Source organism: Mustela erminea, chromosome 10, assembly GCF_009829155.1.
Source record: "Mustela erminea isolate mMusErm1 chromosome 10, mMusErm1.Pri, whole genome shotgun sequence".
NCBI classification, from domain to species: Eukaryota; Metazoa; Chordata; class Mammalia; order Carnivora; family Mustelidae; genus Mustela; species Mustela erminea.
In genome coordinates this window covers 89087714-89106972 of record NC_045623.1, presented here as the reverse complement: position 1 = coordinate 89106972, position 19259 = coordinate 89087714, and the positions used below count along the sequence as shown (strand labels likewise).

Below are 19259 nucleotides of genomic sequence, written 5' to 3'. Positions count from 1 at the left end.
TCCTGGGATCGAGCCCCCCATCGGGCTCCCTGCTCAGTGGGAAGCCTGCTTCTCCCTCTCCTCCCGGCACATGGTCTCTCTCACAATGTCTGTGGCCATCTCTCTCTCAAATAAATAAACAAAATCTTTAAAAAAATAAAAAAAAAAAAACGAAAAGAAAACCGTTGGATTAGAGAATATTATTTTAACATACTGTTGAATTCTATTTTCTAGCACTGAATTTAAGATTTTTACATTGATACCTGTAAGATTCTTCCACAGTTTGTTATTTTGTGGTGTTCATGAAGCTCTAGAATCAACATTTCATTGGCTTCCTTAAAAGAACTATAAACTTTCGGGCGCCTGGGTGGCTCAGCAGGTTAAAGCCTCTGCTTTCAGCTCGGGTCATGATCCCAGGGTCCTGGGATCGAGCCCCACATCCGGGTCTGCTCAGCAGGGAGCCTGCTTCCCTCCCTCTCTCTCCCTGCCTCTCTGCCTACTTGTGATCTCTGTCTGTCAAATAAATTTAAACAAACAAAAAAAAAGAACTATAAACTTTCCTTCTCTATCCATGCTCTGGAACAGAGTCATCTATTCCTTGGCTATTTGAGGTAACATATACCTACGAAAACATCAAGGTCCAACAGTTTTTATGGAGCGGTCCTTTGATAACTTTGATTCCCTTTATAATTTGTCTCCTGAATTTCTTTCTTCTGGGGTCAAATTTGGTAACATTTTCTAAAACATCTATTTCATGCAGACTGTCAAGGTTATTTGCACAAGGTTTTACACCATAATACATGTGTGTAGTTCTTTTTTTTTTTAAGATCTTATTTATTTGACAGAGAAAGACAAGGCAAGAGAGGGAGCACAAGCAGTGGGAGGGGGAGAGGGAGAAGCAGGCTTCCCTCTGAGCAGGGAGCCAGATTTGAGGCTTGATCCCAGGACCCTGGGACCATGACCTGAGCCGAAGGCAGACACTTAATGATTGAGCCACCCAGGTGCCCTGCGTGTGTGTAGTTCTTGCGTTCTCTTCGTTAGAATGACTTCTACCATAAAACCTTCCAAACCTCATCCAAATCAGTTTACTCTCAATGAAATTCCTATTATCAAAATCAGTAATCAGAACATTCTGGTTCATGAGAGCTGATGAAGCATACCCATTTATATCCTCTCTCTCTCCTGATATCCACCCCATTAAAATAACAGCAAAGTGGGGGGGGCCTGGGTGGCTCAGTGGGTTAATGCCTCTGCCTTCGGCTCAGGTCACGATCCCAGAATCAAGCCCCACATCAGGCTCTCTGCTTGGCGGGGAGCCTGCTTCCCCCTCTCTCTCTGCCTGCCTCTCTGCTTACTTGTGATCTCTGTCAAAATAAATGTAAAATAAAATAAAATAAAATAACAGCAAAGGAATGAAACAGATAAAATACACAACAATAAAATAAGAACAGTGGGGCGCCTGACTGGCTCAGCTGGAAGAATATGCGACTCTTAAACTCAAGGTCATGAGTTTGAGACCCACTTAATTTTTCTTAAGCAGACATTACTTAAATAAAATGAAATTAAAATTTAAAATGAAATAAAGAAATAAAAACAGTGACTTCAAGGGGATTAATACTGGAGTCATTCATTTACTCACCATTTCAAGAAATATTTAAGGGACACCTGGCTGGCCTAGGCGGTGGGGCATGCGACTCTTTTTTTTTTTAAGATCCTACTTATTCATTCGACAGAGAGAGATCACAAGCATGCAGAGCAGCAGGCAGAGAAAAGGGGAAGCAGGCTCCCCAATGAGCAGAGAGCCCAACTTGAGGCTCGATCCCAGGACCCTGAGACCATGACCCAAGCTGAAGGCAGAGGCTCAACCCTCTGAGCCACCCAGGCGCCCCGGGGCATGTGACTCTTGATCCTGGGATCATGCCCCATGAAGGCCACAGGGCTTACTTTAAAAAAAGGAAGAAAGAAAGAAAGAAATATTTTTATGTACTAGGCATTGTTCTAGGCACTGGCAATAAAGCACTGTGCACAAAGAGTCCCTGATCTTAGTACAATTACGTTCTAATTGGAAGGAAGAGACAGATAAAAAGTAAATTATTATTCAAGCAGCAGTAAGGAATAGAAAATAGGACAAGGAAATAGAGAAACTAATTCTATAGAACCTGGATTTTTTGTTGTACGTGGCCACTGAGGTCTCTGCTGTTAGTTTAATGGTCAGCTAATGATTAGATAGATTTCCCTAGTCCCCTGGAACCAATAAATCTCCCAGTCCTTACTGATGGGCTTTCTATATATATTAGGGCACACCTTCAGCACTCAGCCAGTCAGTTCACAATTCTGGCTTAGCCTTAGTATCTGCAGGCACAGAGCCTCCAGATGAACCAGAACTGAGAATTTAGGGCGTTCTCAGGTCCTTCCTAAACATGCATACTGCTCAACCTCTGTGCAACAGCATTCTAGATTCCCAGGAACGCATCAAAGCTTTACAGATCTCCTATGGACATCTATTCCCCAGCTTTTCCTTTTAAGCTTTTTTGGTTAGCCTGTTTGCCCCAACTGCTATTCACTACCACAGGCAGCTGAGATGTTCAATAATTGCCTCTAATTTTTCTCAATGAACACCCTGGGGGCGGGAGGGGGGAAGAATTCTTCAAGTGTACAGATGAGGTCTTGTAAGGAACTACCAGACAGGTCAATAATAACAAGTAATGACAGGTCAAATTCAATTGACAATTCTCTGAGAATGGGGCTTTGAAGAACCAATCTTGTTCCATCGCTTCCTGTTGGTTTCTAGGCTGCTAGTTTTCACCATGATTGGAGGTTACTAGTTTTCAAAGCTACTGTGGAACTGGAGAGGAGGATGGCTTTTGGTCAAGTTAAACTGCTACAAAGTTCACTGTTTTCCTGAAATGTGGCCATTTTTCTTGAATAAATGTTCCCAGTTTGCTCTAAACCTATGGTTAATTTTCAGAGTTCTGGAAGAGTTGGTTCTATGTCTGCCAGTGTTCTCATTGCTTTTATGAAGGAGAAAACTTTCAGAGGTTCTTACTGTCATTATTGCTGACTGCTTTTTAACTGAGAAATTCCTTTCACTCTTTTTTTTTCTTCTTTTTTTGAGAGAGAGAGAACGTGCCTGAGTGGGATGGGGGTGAGGGCTGAAGAGAGAATCTTAAACTGGCTCCACACCCAGCATGAAGTCCGGCACAGAGCTCAATCTCATGACCCGAGGGATTGTGACCTGAGCAGAAATCAAGAGTTGAACACTTAACTGACTGAGCCCCTGGGCGCCCCTTAACTCAACCTTTATACTTATTATTTTGCTATATTTGCTATTTCTCTTTAAAATTTCAACATTTACATTTATTTCATTATTTCTTCAAATTACTAAAAATGCTTATCTTTAAAATCTCCTTCGGCTTATACTATTCACTATTGACTTTAGTGTCAGTTACATTTGATTCCTCTCTTTCATAGCATTAATTTTCCTCAAATGATTAAATCTAGATTGTTAGAGTTCACTGTTTTTAAAAGAGTTTATTTATTCATTTGAGAGAGAGCACAGAGGAAGAGTAAGGGGGAAGCAGACTCCCCACTAAGCTGGGAGCCTGACAGGGCCCTGAGCCAAAGGCAGACGCTTAACCAAATGAGCCACCCAGGTGCCCCTAGAGTTCATTTTTGTAGTTGGGAGTTTTACCTCAACTTTTTTTTTCTCAGAGTGGATGAGAATCTTTGTTCATCTGTTGCTTTAAGTAGGTTCTAGTTATACATATTCACTTCCACTGATTATGAAGAGGGAGAAACACACAGTTAGGCCTGGTCTGCTGGTAACCTGCTTTCTAGATATGAATCCCTGTCTCTTCTGAACATCACAAATTATTAGGGATATATCTGGCCTCTTATGCCAAGACTCACTTTCAGAGCAACTAGCAAAGCTTTATCCTGGGGAGAAACACTGGAGTTAACTACTCATTTTGCTTTTCGCTTCCTCTGCGACTTCAGGCTCCTCATGCTTCTTTCTCTAATCTCAAGATTCACTCATTCATTTATAAAATATTTATTGGGTGTCTATTATGTGCCCGGCATTAGTTCAGATATTGGAAATTCAGTGATAAACACGAAGGCCCCAGCCTCAAGGAACTTATATTTTAACAGAAAGATGAACAAATATGTAATTTCACAAAGTAGTTAAGTACCACAGGAAACAACACAAAGAATAGAGACTGACTACAAGGGAGCTATTTCAGATAGGGTGGTAGCTTCTCTGAGGTGGTAATATTTCAGCAGAGATCTGAATAATGAAAAGGAGAGTGTTATAAGAAGATGCAAAGGAAGAGGTTTCAGAAGGAAACAAGTAAAAAGAAACTGAAAGGAGGGGCACCTGGGTGGTTCAGTCAGTTAAGCATCTGCCTTCGGCTCTGGTCCTGTTCCCAGGGTCCTGGGATTGAGTTCTACATCAGGCTCCTAGCTCAGCAGGGAGCCTGCTTCTCCCTCTGCCTGCCGGGGGTCCCCCTGCTTGTGCACTCGCACATGCGTTCTCTGACAAATAAATAAAATTTATAAAAAAAGAAGAAAAAAGAAACTGAAATGATAACATCTTGGCATGTTTGAGAAATAGCAAAAAGGCCATTGTCAGCAAGTGAATGAGTAGCTGGAAACAAAGACCAAGAAGCAGGCAAGGGCAAGATCACACACAGCCTTGTAACACATGATACGGAGTTTGGGAAGGCGATGGGTGTTTCAAACAAAGGAATGACATAATCTAATTAATATACACTAAACACCATGGGGAGAACAGACCATGGAAATACATGCCCTCCACAAGCAGACTGTTCAATGTGTCTGGAAAGCACTTTCCCAGCCTTTATCCAGGGGACAAACACCAAATGCTCAAAATCACTATACTCCAGGCACCCTTCATTTCTTCATAATTGTCTATGTGGAGTCTGATACATTTCTAAAACTTCTTTTTTTTTTTTTCAAAGATTTTATTTATTTTTTTGACAGAGATCACAAGTAGGCAGAGAGGAAGGCAGAGAGAGAGGGAAGAAGGCTCTCTGCTGAGCAGAGAGCCCGATGTGGGGCTCCATCCCAGGACCCTGGGATCATGACCTGAGCTGAATGCAGGGGCTCTAACCCACTAAGCCAGCTAGGCGCCCCCAATTCTGAAACTTCTACATATACCTTCAGTTATGACTTCTTCTCCTAGTCTCTACTGATTCAATCTTATTGTTTATCTTTTAGAAATTCACCAATCTCATCAACTGATGGTAACTTTTCTCGATATATTACCTTTCAAAAAACTTCTAACAAACCTAACGGATTACTCAGAGTCCTTTGAGCTCAAGTGTCCTGCTGAAGTAGACACAAAAATCCAGCAGACCTATACTCAGCTGATCTACCTTCAGACTGTCTTTCAAGGCACCCTAAGAAAGCCTTTTAGTTCCACAATTCAGGCATCAGCACAACTCACATTTCTGGGGGGGTGGGGGGGGGGATTTTAACCAACTACACCTTCTGTGTAATTGTGTATCCACAGAACTGTCTGTGGATAGACAAAAGCCATCACCATGCTGGTGAACTCCTTCCATAAATAAACAGCCCAGCCAACTGACTGTGGTAAAGCTGGTGAATTCTTCTGGTTACTTTATTTGGGAGATATGACTGACCAACATGTTATGGTATTGTCAGCTGTAGGAATATTTATAGTAACTTTATAATAACAGAATACTATCAGAACTTACTGAGAAGAATTTTTAAAAAATACATTTAGAGGGGCGCCTGGGTGGCTCAGTGGGTTAAAGCCTCTGCCTTCAGCTCAGGTTGTGATCCCAGGGTCCTGGGATCGAGCCCCACGTCCCCCACATCGGGTTCTCTGCTCAGCAGGGAGCCTGCTTCCCCCTCTCTCTCTGCCTGCCTCTCTGCATACTTGTGATCTTTGTCTGTCAAATAAACAAAATCTTTAAAAAAAAAATACATTTAGAGTGTACTAAATTCTTTTTTTTTTTTTTGAGATTTTATTTATTTATTTGAGAGACAGAGAATGAGAGAGCGAGCACAAGAAGGCGATGGTCAGAGGGAGAATCAGACTCTCTGCTGAGCAGAGAGCCTGATGCGGGCAGGACTAGATTCCAGGACTCCAGATCATGAACTGAGCTGAAGACAGTTGCTTAACCAAATGAGCCACGTAGGGGCCCCTAGGCTGTACTAAATTCTTTTTTTTTTTTTAATATTTTATTTATTTATTTGACAGAGATCACAAGTAGGCAGAGAGGCAGGCAGAGAGAGAGGAAGGGAAACAGGCTCCCTGCTGAGCAGAGCCCAATGTGGGGCTCGATCCCAGGACCCTGGGATCGTGATTTGAGCCGAAGGTAGAGGCTTCAACCCACTGAGCCACCCAGGCACCCCTGTACTAAATTCTTAATAGGAAAAATACTTGATCAGGAATAGATTCTCTAAGAAAAACTGTTCTTAAAATTTCTAGTATTATTTCTTGGAAAATCATCCTTTGAAGTTGTTTATAAAACAATCTTTAATAAAAATTATGAAAACTTATCCCCACAAGCTTCTGATAAAATAAGGAGATCTGTTCTATAAGAAAAATTCCAAAGCACAGTAAAAAGTATAGAGAAGAAATGAGTTAATCTGAATTATATCTGTCAAAGTGAGCTTAACGATAATCCTACAGTTCTATGTTCTTTCCAGTTCTCCTTGTTTTTAGTAACTTGTCAGTCACAAGCTCAAGAATTTAATGTGTAGCAATCCAGACTCCACGGAACTCAAAACCTCCAAAATTTTATCTTTATCCTCCTTTAATCTGTGAAGTTAACATTTCTAAGAGAATCATAATTTTTTCTGTAGGTACTATGGCCTGATACATGGTTTATTCCAACATGAATATCCTACAAATGCGCTGTTTCCAGTTATACTGAAAAACTTGTACCCTACCTCTTCCTCATTCAAAAGTCAAAACTTGGGCGCCTGGGTGGCTCAGTGGGTTAAGCTGCTGCCTTCGGCTCAGGTCATGATCCCAGGGTTCTGGGATCGAGTCCCGCATCGGGCTCTCTGCTCAGCAGGGAGCCTGCTTCCTCCTCTCTCTCTCTTTCTGCCTGTCTCTCTGCCTACTTGTGATCTCTCTCTGTCAAATGAATAATAAAAAATCTTTAAAAAAAAAAAAAAAGTCAAAACTTTACATCACACTTTATAAAGCTACATATAACACATTTATACATCAGCTCTCCATTATTCATAGAAAATTTATCTTACACTATGCTAACAAAACTAAGTCTTTTGAAAATGCAAGTCTTTAGCTGTCAGAACTATAAAATCTAGGTTCAGTTCTTTCATTATTGTTTTATTTCTCCAAACTTATTTACTCCTTTGAGAATTCATCACCCAAAAATTCAGTGCTGTCATTTCAGCAGAATGAGGAACAGTGATTTTTTTCCATATTTTAAAAAATTTAATTCCAATGTAGTTAACATACAGTGTCATATTAGTTTCACAATAATAGTGAAGTTTGAACAATTGTTCTTTTATTTTACTCTTTTCAACATAATTTACCTCTGTAAGAGACAGGTTTGGCAAGCCTGAAGCATTAGCTCTGGAGCCAGACTACTTAGGTTCAAATCCCAGCTCTACACTGATGAAAGGTGTGGGAGTTTAGTTATTTAACTTTCCTGTGCCTCAATTACTTCATCCATCCATCCATACTTCATCCATAAAATGGGAATAACAAGTGTCTTTGTCAAAAGATTTAAATGAGCTAATATTTGTGAAGCTCTCAGGATAGTGCCTAGCACCACAGTAAACATCATATAGCTATTTGTTAAAGAAAAATAAAATAAATATTTTAGACAAAAGATAAATTCAGGAAAGAAATCTGGTCTTGAGTGAAAGTCAATTCAGCAACTAGCTGTCTTTAGTTTTTCAAAGGGAAAAATATTAAAATTATTAAGGATAAGATCCAAGTAACAAGAGATTCCTATAAGAAATTAAATAAATTGGGCCTGTAGCTTTGCCCTTTTCATTTGGCTTTGAGTCCAAATATCCTACAAGAGAGCTTTCCCTGTAAGTCCTTTGCAAGGAAAGCTGTTTTTAAGCTCCAGGACAATAAAACATTGAATGTCAATCACATCCTGTTAGCAAATACACAGAACTCATCATGGTCACAAATACTTTCAGGAGATCCAACTGTGCATTGTGAGTTATTAATAGCTAACATTTATGGAATGTTTTTTACGCCTCAATGTCCTAAGTACTTTACATGTATAACTCATTCAATCCACTCAGTAAGTCTTTGATAGGTACTAGTTATTATTATCACCATTTTACAGATGGGAAAACTAAAGTACAGAGAGGGACTTGCCCAGGGTTATTTACCTAGTAAGTCACCAACCTGGAATTCAAGCCCAGACAGCCTAGCCTCAAAGCCTTAGGTCTCAAACCACAGTTATGTGCCATTCAATACGGAACATCACAGGCAGCACTGATGACTTCAGAAAGCTGACCAAGCTAAAAATGCACGGGATGCCATGCCACATTCGCAAGTAGCTAGAATTCACAAGCCAGATAATAATACTGAGGCAAGTTTTCTTCTTTATCCTCTCGTTCTCATTCTCCCAGGCTTCTCAAGTGAATGAGTGAATAAAGTGAAGTGCTTTATTATTTTTTTAAGATTTCTTTATTTATGTTGAGAGAGAGAGAGGGAGAGAAAGTGCATGAGCACAAGGGGCCGAGGGAAAGGGAGAGAGAATCTCCAGCAGACTCCTTACTGTGTGTGGAGCCCCACACAGGGCTCCATCTCATGATCACAACCTGAGCTGAAACCAAAAGTTGGATGCTTAACTGCCTGCGCTACCCAGGCGCCCCAAGTGAAAAAAAAAAGTGCTTTAAACAGTGCCTGGAACAGAAAGCGTTAGGAGGTGGTGGTGATAAACAGTAGGGTGTGCTGCTGACACTGCCTCACTCTAATGGCTACGATATGCTAGGAACTGCTGGGACCTCTACCATCTTTTCCCCTTTACGATTACAGGAAAGGAGTCCGGACAATATATAAAACATACATACAGTCCACTCTTCAGCCACATCACTTTCACCTGATCATCTACACACAGACGCAAACTTCTACACTCCTCAGTTCTCTTTTTTGGCTTACAAAGACTGGACTGGAGCCAGAAGAAAGCAGAATAAAGCAGCTTTGTAAACTTTTGACTAGTTGCCAAGAGCAGGAGCAGTTGGTGAAAAGCAACTTCATCAACTTAAACTTTGACTATTATTTGGAATCTAGCAAAGGATTCCAATGATAGAAGCGCTGCATGTGACCAAGCGTTTTTCAAAGCTCATGTGCCTAGACAAAGTAAAACACAGATGACAGCAATGACAATCAGGGCAATAGGGTCTCCCTCTCTCAACTGTTCTGCATAGTTACTTAGATCAAAAGCTTAAAAGAATCAAGATACATTTCAGAGAAAGAAAATAACAAACCCAAACATTTCAATTACAAAAAAGACGATACTGGAAAAAATCTAGCAGTCATTAGAATTTTCCAAACTGCATTTTCCAAACTTTCCAAACGCATTAATATATTATCTTACTAACTTAGTGGAGACCAAGAGTTTTGAATGAAATACAATAAAACAAAATAGAAAAAAAATATTACAATTCATTACCAGTAGTGTAAGGATAATATTGTTTCACAAAACTCCTACTTCACTTTTTTTTTTAATTTTTTATTTTTTATAAACATATATTTTTATCCCCAGGGGTACAGGTCTGTGAATCACCAGGTTTACACACTTCACAGCACTCACCAAAGCACATACCCTCCCCAATGTCCTACTTCACTTTTAAACATTAATATGTACAAGTACTGGATAATGTACATATGTGTATACAGACTCAGTAACAATGAAAAACTGCATCTTATAGTGGGTCATGATTAAAAAAATTTGAAAGCCACTTTAACAGAATATAAAAAACTGGCCAGAGAAAAGGAGGAAAATATCCACTTCAAACTACACAGGAAATAACATTGAGTCTTGGTGGTTCTCTAAATTACAGCTCTTTCAAAGCAACCCTCTGAAAAAGAACAAAAAAGGAAAAGGAAACCGTCTGCGTAAGAATTAATAGTTTAACAGAGTTATTCCAAACAGACAACAATTTCACAGAATGTGAGGTATCGAAAGTAAATAAATAAATACTAACAGGAGATACATAGAAATGAGACAAAACAAAGATTTTCAGTTCATCTAGCTATTAAATGCCACGCGAATACTAGAGATGGCTTCTTTTCTTTGCAAAAGCTCTCATTCTCACTCTCAAGAACTCTTATTCAGAGTTCATGGTCTTGTTATCTAATCATGGATTCTGAATCGACAACAAAGATTTGGTAAAAAGTAAAAGCGAATTTGAAAAATTCAGTGAATTAATAACACACTGATTTCTAGGGCACTTTTTTCCTAAGTCATGTATATACTATTTTTTAATCCTACAGTGTTCTCTAAATTCTGAAATTTTCTAAAAACCAAATCATATACACATTATTTTGGATTATGCCATCAATAAAAAGAGAAACTATCGTATCTAGTGGGAAAATATTAACATCATTGTGCTAAATTAAAATTCCCTCTTATTTTGAAAAAAGGAGGAACAACAGGTGAATCTGACCTAAATCTTTTTCAACTACTATGGAAACTAAAGAATAAAGTTCAATTCCACCTTAGAGCTAATCATTCTAATTTATTCCCATAGTAACAGTGCTGATAGCAATAAACAATTTTCCTAAATCCAGTAATTGCTACATTATTAAATTTCAGGTGAAAGAAAAAAAACTATTGAAATTTTAGAAGATAAACTGATTATCAAACCCACATACAAAAAAAGAGTTGTTTTTGAAATAAAAATTAAACATTTAAACCGAAGTAAAAAACATTCTAAATACAAATAAGTAAATCAGCACAACAAAGCTTAGACTTTTTAGCTCCATAACAGTATTTTCCCACCAAAATGAAAAAAATCAAGACTATGAAAAATGGTGTACTTATTTAATGTCTGAATAAATAAATGGGAGTTACTATGTAAGAAATAAAATAAGCAGTATCCCTAAACAAGTGTCTCTTCTTACCAGAAAGAATACTGTAGTTTTTTCCTGTTAACCAGATCTCATGATTCTCAATTGTTTTTAAAATACTCAGAAGAATTACTTCGCATATCTCAGACTCTTACATTAAACTACCACCTGAACTGATGTAAAATCATCCCCTTCCCTAAGGACACACAAGAATTTTTATATTTGGGAAAAATAAAAGAACAAAAGAATAATATTAATATGATTAATAATGTTTTAAATTACTATTTGCATTTTTCAATTTACAAAGGAATTAATTTGCAAAAGTTCTCCTCTTTTCTAAGTAAAACTAAAAACACTTAATTTTGCACAAATTTCCAAATTTGAAAATGAGATATATCTAAGTGAGAAATTTCAGTTTTAGTTTTGCTTCATATTTCAGAGTTGTTAAATTCATACTGGGGACACTAAGATTTCAGAGCTTGAGACTATTACATAAATTTGCTTAATATTTTGCAAATCAAAGAAAGGAAAAATATTAAGATCTAGAGGTAAGACATGTTAATAATATAGAATGTATTGTATTAAATGTATTACCTTTTCTCTTTAAAACTCAAAAGTAACCAACTTCCATAAGATAATTTTTTTTTTAAAGATTTTATTTATTTGACAGAGCACAAGCAGGGGAAATGGCAGAGGGAGAGGGAAAAGCAGACTCCCTGCTGAGCCAGGAACCCAATGTGGGGACAATCCTAGGACCCTGGGATCATGACCCAAACCAAATGTAGACTCTTAACTGACTGAGGCACCTAGGTGCCCCAACAAGATAATTTTTTTAAGAGGGAAAGATCTGGTCCTGTTTTCCTTTCTTAATACATGATTTTTGCCTTCTAAGAAACATAGAAAATACAGGGTTTGCAATATGCCTTAAGCCAGCATTGATAAAAAGACCACGTAAAACCCCTAAGGTAACCTTAACCTACAAAGGAAGAAATCACTAAACTAGTAGAACTCTGTTCAAAATGTCATGAACTCTGAACCCAGAGAGACTAAACTCAAATCCAGCTCTCTGGCTAACTAGCTTTGTTACTTTGGGCAAGTTATGTAACTTCTCTGCCCTGGCTTCCTCTACTGTAAAGTGGAGATAAGAACAGTACTTAACAGGGCTGTAAAGATTAAAGAGTTAATATATGTAAACCACTTGGAATAGTTCCTGACACATAGTAAGAGCTATGTAAAGCTACTTTAATGTTTACTGTTTTACCATTACATTTTTACAGTTCAGTTGTGAAGTTTCCCAAATGAAATTTATTTAATTGTACCTATAAAGAATAGGATTTTATATTAAACTGTGATGCAAATTAACACAAGAACCTTAAACTCAATTAATGATGAAAAACCAAAGTATTTTCAAAACAGAAAAACATAAAAATCATAAACATAAAACATAAAAAACATAAAAAATCATCTACCATTGTCACCAGTAAGAAGTAAGAAGTGACACTTTCTCAGGACTAAGGTTTATTTTAATTCTAATTATGTTTTCTACCCCCTGCTGCTGCTGCTGCTGCTGCTGCTGCTGCTTCTTTTTCTGGCTACCCCCTATAATATACATTATATTACATCTTATAGTTTAATTCAAATATGCACAAGGAAAACCAAATTTAGGATTTAAGTATATATGTCAGCCTTAATATTACCTAGTTCAATGAACAACCTATATATATATTATTAAAATGATACATAGTAGGCACCCAAAATAAATTTGCTAAAAGACATGTGTTAGAAAGATTACTGCTATTTTCTAAGGCAAATAAAAGCAAATCTAACTAGTGCAAATATTAACCAAGCTAATAAGTTAAAGTGTATCCAACACAATCTGTAGTAAGATCTTTAAGACATTAAGCACTGACTGACTGCCTAGGGGGGATCTGTTAACTTACAGTAAGTCAACACTATTTTTTTAATTTTTCTTTTTTTTTTGAATTTTCCACCCAAATGTTAGAGTTCCTTATTTCAGTTCTATGAAAAATGCCATTGGAATTTAGAAAGAAAGTGCACTGATCCTATAGATTGCTTCAGATGGTAAGGATATTGTAATAATATTAGTTCTTCCAATACATGAGCATGGACTATCTTTCTATTTATTTGCATCATCTTCAATTTTTAAATTCTTAAGAGTTTTCTGTGCACATATCTTTCACTTCCTTGATTACATTTATTCCTAGACATTTTACTCTTTTTTTTAAAAAAAAAGATTTTATTTATTTATTTATTTATTTGACAGAGATCACAAGTAGGCAGAGAGGCAAGCAGGGATCCCTGAGAGGGGGGGGGGGGGGGAGTAGACTCGCCACCAAGCAGAGAGCCAGACACAGGGCTGATGTGGGACTTGATCCCAGGACCCCGGGATCATGACCTGAGCCAAGGGTAGAGGCTTCAACCCACTGAGCCACCCAGGCGCCCCCCATTTTACTTTTTTTGATGCCACTGTAAATGGGATTGTTTTCTCTCTCTCTCTCTCTCTCTCTCTTTTTTAAAAGATTTATTTATTTGACGGAGAGATACATCGAGAGAGGGAACACAAGCAGGGGGTAGTGGGAGAGAGAAGCAGGCTTCCCACCAAGCAGGAATCCTGATGCGGGGCTCAATCCCAGGACCCTGGGATCACCACCTGAGCTGAAGGCAGGCGCTTAACAAATGAGCCACCCAGGTGCCCTTGTTTTCTCTTTCTAATAGTTAATCATTATTGTGTAGAAATGCAGCAGATTTTTGTATACTGTTATTTTATTTTGCAAATTTACTTAATTCATTAATTCTAATAGCTGTCTATGGAAAATTTAAGTTTTCTACATGCAGAATTAGGTCACCTGCAAATACTAACAGTTTAACTTATTCTTAGCAATTTGGATACATTTCTTTTTTCTTTTTCTGTCTAACTGCTGTGGCTAGGACTTCCAATACTATGTTGAATAAATACAGCGAGTGGGCATACTTGCGTTGTTCCTGATTTTAGAAAAAAAGGCTTTCACTATTTCACTGTTGACTGTGTTTGTGATGCATTTGTCATATATGGTCTTTATTATGTTGAGGTATGTTCCCTCTATTCCTACTCTTATTAAGAGGTTTTTTTTTTTGAAGATTTTATTTACTTATTTGACAGAGAGAGAGATCACAAGTAGGCAGAAAGAGAGGGAGAAGCAGGCTCCCCGCCGAACAGAGAGCCCGACGTGGGGCTCAATCCCAGGACCTTGAGATCACGACCCGAGCTGAAAGCAGAGGCTTAACCCACTGAGCCACCCAGGCGCCCCCTGTTAAGAGTTTTTAATCTAATTTTAGATTTCAATGGGTGTTGAAAGGCTAGCACTATTTACACTTTTCATTTTCTTTTCTTCTTTTTTTTTTTTAAAGATTTTATTTATTTATTTGACAGAGAGAAATCACAGGTAAGCAGAGAGGCAGGCAGAGAGAGGAGGAAGCAGGCTTCTCACGGAGCAGAGAGCCCGATGCGGGGCTCGATCCCAGGACCCTGGGATCATGACCTGAGCCGAAAGCAGAGGCCTTAACCCACTGAGCCACCCAGGCGCCCCTACACTTTTCATTTTCTAATTTAAAATACTAATACAGGGATGCCAGGCTGGCTTAGTTGGTAGAGTATATGACTCTTGATCTCAGGGTCGTAAGTTCCAGGCCCATGTTGGGTGTAGAGATTACTTTAAAAAAAAAAAAAAAAGAAAAGAAAAAGAAAAAGAAAAACACTACTGCATTATTTAAAAGGAGAAAATAGTAAAGATAAATTTTATGAAGCCCATATTTCTAATAACTGTTTTTGAATATACTAGAAATAACAAAGAAAATACTCTCATTATTTTTACATTTAATAATTAGATACCCTAAAATTTAGGTTGATGGGACCAAATAAAAATATTGAGATGATGATGTGGTTGCCAATCCATTATTCACTATGTTCTCTGTCAATAAAACATATTCACAGCTTAAGCCATATATTCTGTATAAGAAAATGCACCTGCATTTCTACGTTAGTTAGCAGATGGAAATCCCACCTATTTTCAACTTTATTCCAAATTAACTCCTTGATGCAAATGAATGTATAAGAAAAATAAATTATTCCTAATATTCTTAAATATACTTTGAATTATTTCTATTATTAAACTAGTCTATGTTAACTATTTTGAACTATTCTTCCTCCATTTAAAATAATTTTCAGTTAAAATACCCTGCCGCTATATGCAGAACACGAAGTCTTTTAGACAAACTATCAAAAAAGTTCTACCAGCCTTTTATCTGAAAGCAAAACAAAAAGAATGAAGTTATGAAGTGGCTCAGGCAGATCACAGAAACCATCACGCTGCAAGGTACAACTGGTAAGAACATGGAAGAGGGGTACTTTGTTTCTCAAATTTTTAAAGCTACATTTCCTTAAAATATATCCCAGGGTTCAAGAATAAAAATTAACCATGTAAGAAAAGCACAGTAGCAAGTAAAATGAAAAAAAGAAGAAGAAGAAGAACATTCAAAAATAAGTAAGCCAAATAAAAACAGAAAACCTTGTAGGCATAAGCTAATATGCAGAAATTTATTTTAAATTGAGCCCTCAGGCGTACAAGCTAAGACTGCTAAACTAAAAGAGAAATTTTTATAGAAAACTGACAACGATTCCTCTTCTGAGCCTTACAAACATACTCTAAGCTATCTATAGTGATATTTTCGTTTATTTGTTTGGAAGTTAGATAAGACATGCAGGCTTTTCAGTAACTAGAAGGTCTGTTAGTATTGGGTAGGAAGACCAGGAGTGCAAACACAATTGCTCCAACAAGACCATAGGATGTTCATTCCATGTAAAGGGTTTTATGCAGCATTTATATCATAATAAGCTAAAGTGATTTTGGAAGAAAGAGAGAGACTCCCTAAGACTTCTCAACTTCTACGTCTGCACAACACAACTTTTTTCAAGTCCATCTTTGAAGGCAAAATAACTTCAGCCTTCAATTTTTTTTTTTTTTTTTTTTTTTTTTAAAGAGAGAGATCACAAGTAGGCAGAAAAGGAGGCAGAGAGAGAGGGGGAAGCTGCTGTGCAGAGAGCTTGATGTGGGGCTCGATCCCAGGACCCTGAGATCATGACCTGAGCCGAAGGCAGAGGCTTAACCCACTGAGCCACCCAGGCGCCCCCGAGCCTTCAATTTTAAAATCTGTCATAAACTTCTTATCCTAAAACTCATTCCTGTGACACAAATGTATTGAAATGAACCATTAAGTACTATATTGTGCTCTCTGACCTACAACTTTAAGGGAACTAAAACCGACTTCTGAGTGCATGCACAAAACTTCTTTATTTGTAAAACCTGACCTTGGAAAAATCACCAATTCCTAAAATCTTGATTTCCTTATTTGTAAAATGAAGGAGTAAGTTTGAGCTCTATGGTTCCCTCCAGCTGTAAACTGAGAAATCCATCTAGGTTTAGACTTAGACATGCCCAAGAAATAAAAAGTTCAGAAATGAAAAAAAGGTTGAAAAAGGGCCTTGCTTCAATCCAAATATAAGTCTATCTATGGAATTCCCCTGGCTAAAAAAAAAAGTCTACAAACCTGGAGGTGAGGAAACATAGAGAGCCAGACCATACTCACTCTCACTGGGATTAGTTTTTAAGGATGCCAAATGATGAGGCCACGATGAACAGAAGCTAGAGTTTCCAGTATAGGTGCTGGGGAAGAGGTATGGGTAAGGAGCTTTCAAAAGGTCTTCCTTTGTTAGATAAGGCCTGAAAGCCAACCAGAAGGGTCCTTCTCTGTGGCTTGCAGGAGGAATATGGCCACACTCCAAAGTCCTATGCTAAAAATAGCTGAAGGGAGCAGCTCAATTCTGGAATGAGTCAAGGTCTATGCTATGCTTGCATATGTATATGTATCATATAATGAGAGAAATTTTTCTATAACTCACCAGTCAAAAATGAAGCAGACATAAAAGCTATATTTATTCTGTTCACTTAAGTACTAAATTTCAGAGCACAATTTATATTCCAGAAGCTGCTTAGAGAAAAACATTTGCAATCAAATGCTGGACACCACTAAAAACATCAGAAAAAAAAATAAAAATTATCCAAACCTCTGTCTCAAAATACACCTCAGATCACAACATTTGAGAAATGGGACACAAATCACTATGAAATCCAATCTCTTCATCTTAGAGGTGACTAAGAGCCATCACAGAAATTTAAGAAATTTAAGAGAAACCTAAGTCTCAAATGAGAAAAAGATGGTTTTAAGACTAGTCAGTTAAGTGTCTCCTGGTTTGGCTCAGGTCTGATCTCAGTCATGAAATCCATTAAGCAGACTCCAATCTCAGCAGGGAGTCTGCCTGAGATTCTCTCCTTCCCCCTGCCCTTCCTACTTCTGCTCCCCCCACCACTCAAATAAATAAATCTTAAAAAAAAAAAAAAAGAGTAAAGTGAAAACAATAAAGAAAAGTGAAAGAGTAATAGTGGAAGAGATAATGTAGTATAATGTCTGGCTTATGAAGAAATGGGAAGAAAAATAGAAAACTTGTCAATATAGGAAAAACAAAGAAACAATTTATGAGACTTAAGGATAAAGATACATATGCACACTGAGTTCAAGCAAAGAAAATGTACTTTTGAAATTACTAACAGTGCATTCTTTAGCAGCAAACAAAATTTCAGTAATAATAAAATTTTTGGCAAATCTGGGGCTAAAAATCTCCCAAGAAACTCTGTCCTCTGTCATAGCAACTGTCCTGTAAGTAAAGCCTATGCAGAAAACAAAGGTGATCGTGCCAAGAATATCTGCACTTTTACCTCGGCCGTGCGCATCCATTCTCATGGGAGAGAGAACACAAAAATGACAGGACGTCATCATGGCCTGTCAGTTAACCAGACCACACAAGCCCCATCTCTAGCAGTTTCGTGTTCCTGCCACCTGTTAGCCCGCTCCAGAGAGAGCCCCCCGAACTGTGCTCCAGCAAAGAACTGGGAAAGCCTTTGTTGTTCCCTAACTACGGAAACTACCAGAGTTGACTCTAACACAACGCCTCAAGGCAAAACTTCCCCCAGGATGGATAAATCGGCCCAGATTGGGACTTTCGCTAAGCCCTCCTCTAGCTAAGAAAAGGCGGGAGAACCCCAGGCGAAGCACAAATGTCACCTACTAGTCCCAGGAAGATCTAGGGGTCGAAGGTGATGGAAGTAGGGGGACGGGACCTAGGACCCCAGAAAGACAGGCTCAGTTTCGCAGTGGAGGAGGGGAAGCACAATGAGCAGGTGGGCCGTCCTGCTTCGGCAAAGAACGGCGAGATACCAGGGAGGTGCTAGCAGGAGAGCCGGGCGAAAGCGAGAGGCAGTGGTGAGGGAAGCGCTGAGGCAAAAGGCAAGAAACCCGGGCTTGTAACCGGCGGATGAAGATGGGGAGGCAGCCAGGCGAGAGGTGCGCGGGGATCGGCAAGGCTAAGGCGAGGTGAATGAGGCGAGGCCGGCGAGGGAAAGGGCTGAAGTGAGGGAAGCACTGCAGGGACAAGGGACAGGCAGAGCGAACGCCCACCCACAGGGACCAAGACAGAACTTTTGACCCGTCCCCCTACAGGCTGCATTCGACCGGCCGCATTCAGACCCTGTCTCGGCGGAGACTCACTCTAAGGCTGCAGAGGCCCCAAAGCAGGACATGGGTACTGGTCCAGACTCACAGCAGAACCAAGCGGATGGAGGAAACCGCGGCGTTAGCGTGACCCGGATGCGCATCCCTAGGAACCGGAAGTCAGAGGCCAGAGTCACAGCACAATCCACACCTCGTTCCACCAGCAGCCTCTGGGCGCCTGTGTCAGGCCTCACGGGGCGGGGCGAGGGCGGATCTAGACCCCTCCCAACTCCACCCTCCCGAGAGCCCCGCCCCTGGTTACGGCTCGAGGGGAGTCTGGAATTGGGTAGTGCGGAGAGGTGGTGCTTGGTTGCCAGCGGGCAGTGGTGTTGTGGCGCAGCTGAAGCACAAGCAGCCCGGATAAAGAATATTTTAGCATTCATATTTTTAGACTTTTTTTTTTTTTTTAGACTCGTGTAAAGCCTGCCTTCCCAAAGCGATCGTGAGAAGAAATGCCGATGTATGTGACAGATTTAGAAAAACTGTGGGAGGAAGAATGGGTGAGAAATTCTGGAAGACACTGGTAGGGAGGCGAGTCCAGGGTGGTGTTTCA

General features: G+C 39.1%; 1 protein-coding gene across 3 annotated transcripts in view; it reads right to left on the bottom strand.

Moving 5' to 3' along the window:
* Window positions 1-18867, bottom strand: part of EYA3 (EYA transcriptional coactivator and phosphatase 3) — a 115609-nt gene extending 96742 nt beyond the window's left edge. For 2 of the 3 annotated variants that reach the window (XM_032303707.1, XM_032303708.1), the window contains exon 1: window positions 18704-18867. The gene's annotated coding sequence lies outside the window, so the exon portion shown is untranslated. The remainder of the gene's footprint in view (window positions 1-18703) is intronic. The other variant, XM_032303710.1, reaches the window with a different exon arrangement.
* Between the last annotated feature and the right edge of the window lie 392 nt (window positions 18868-19259).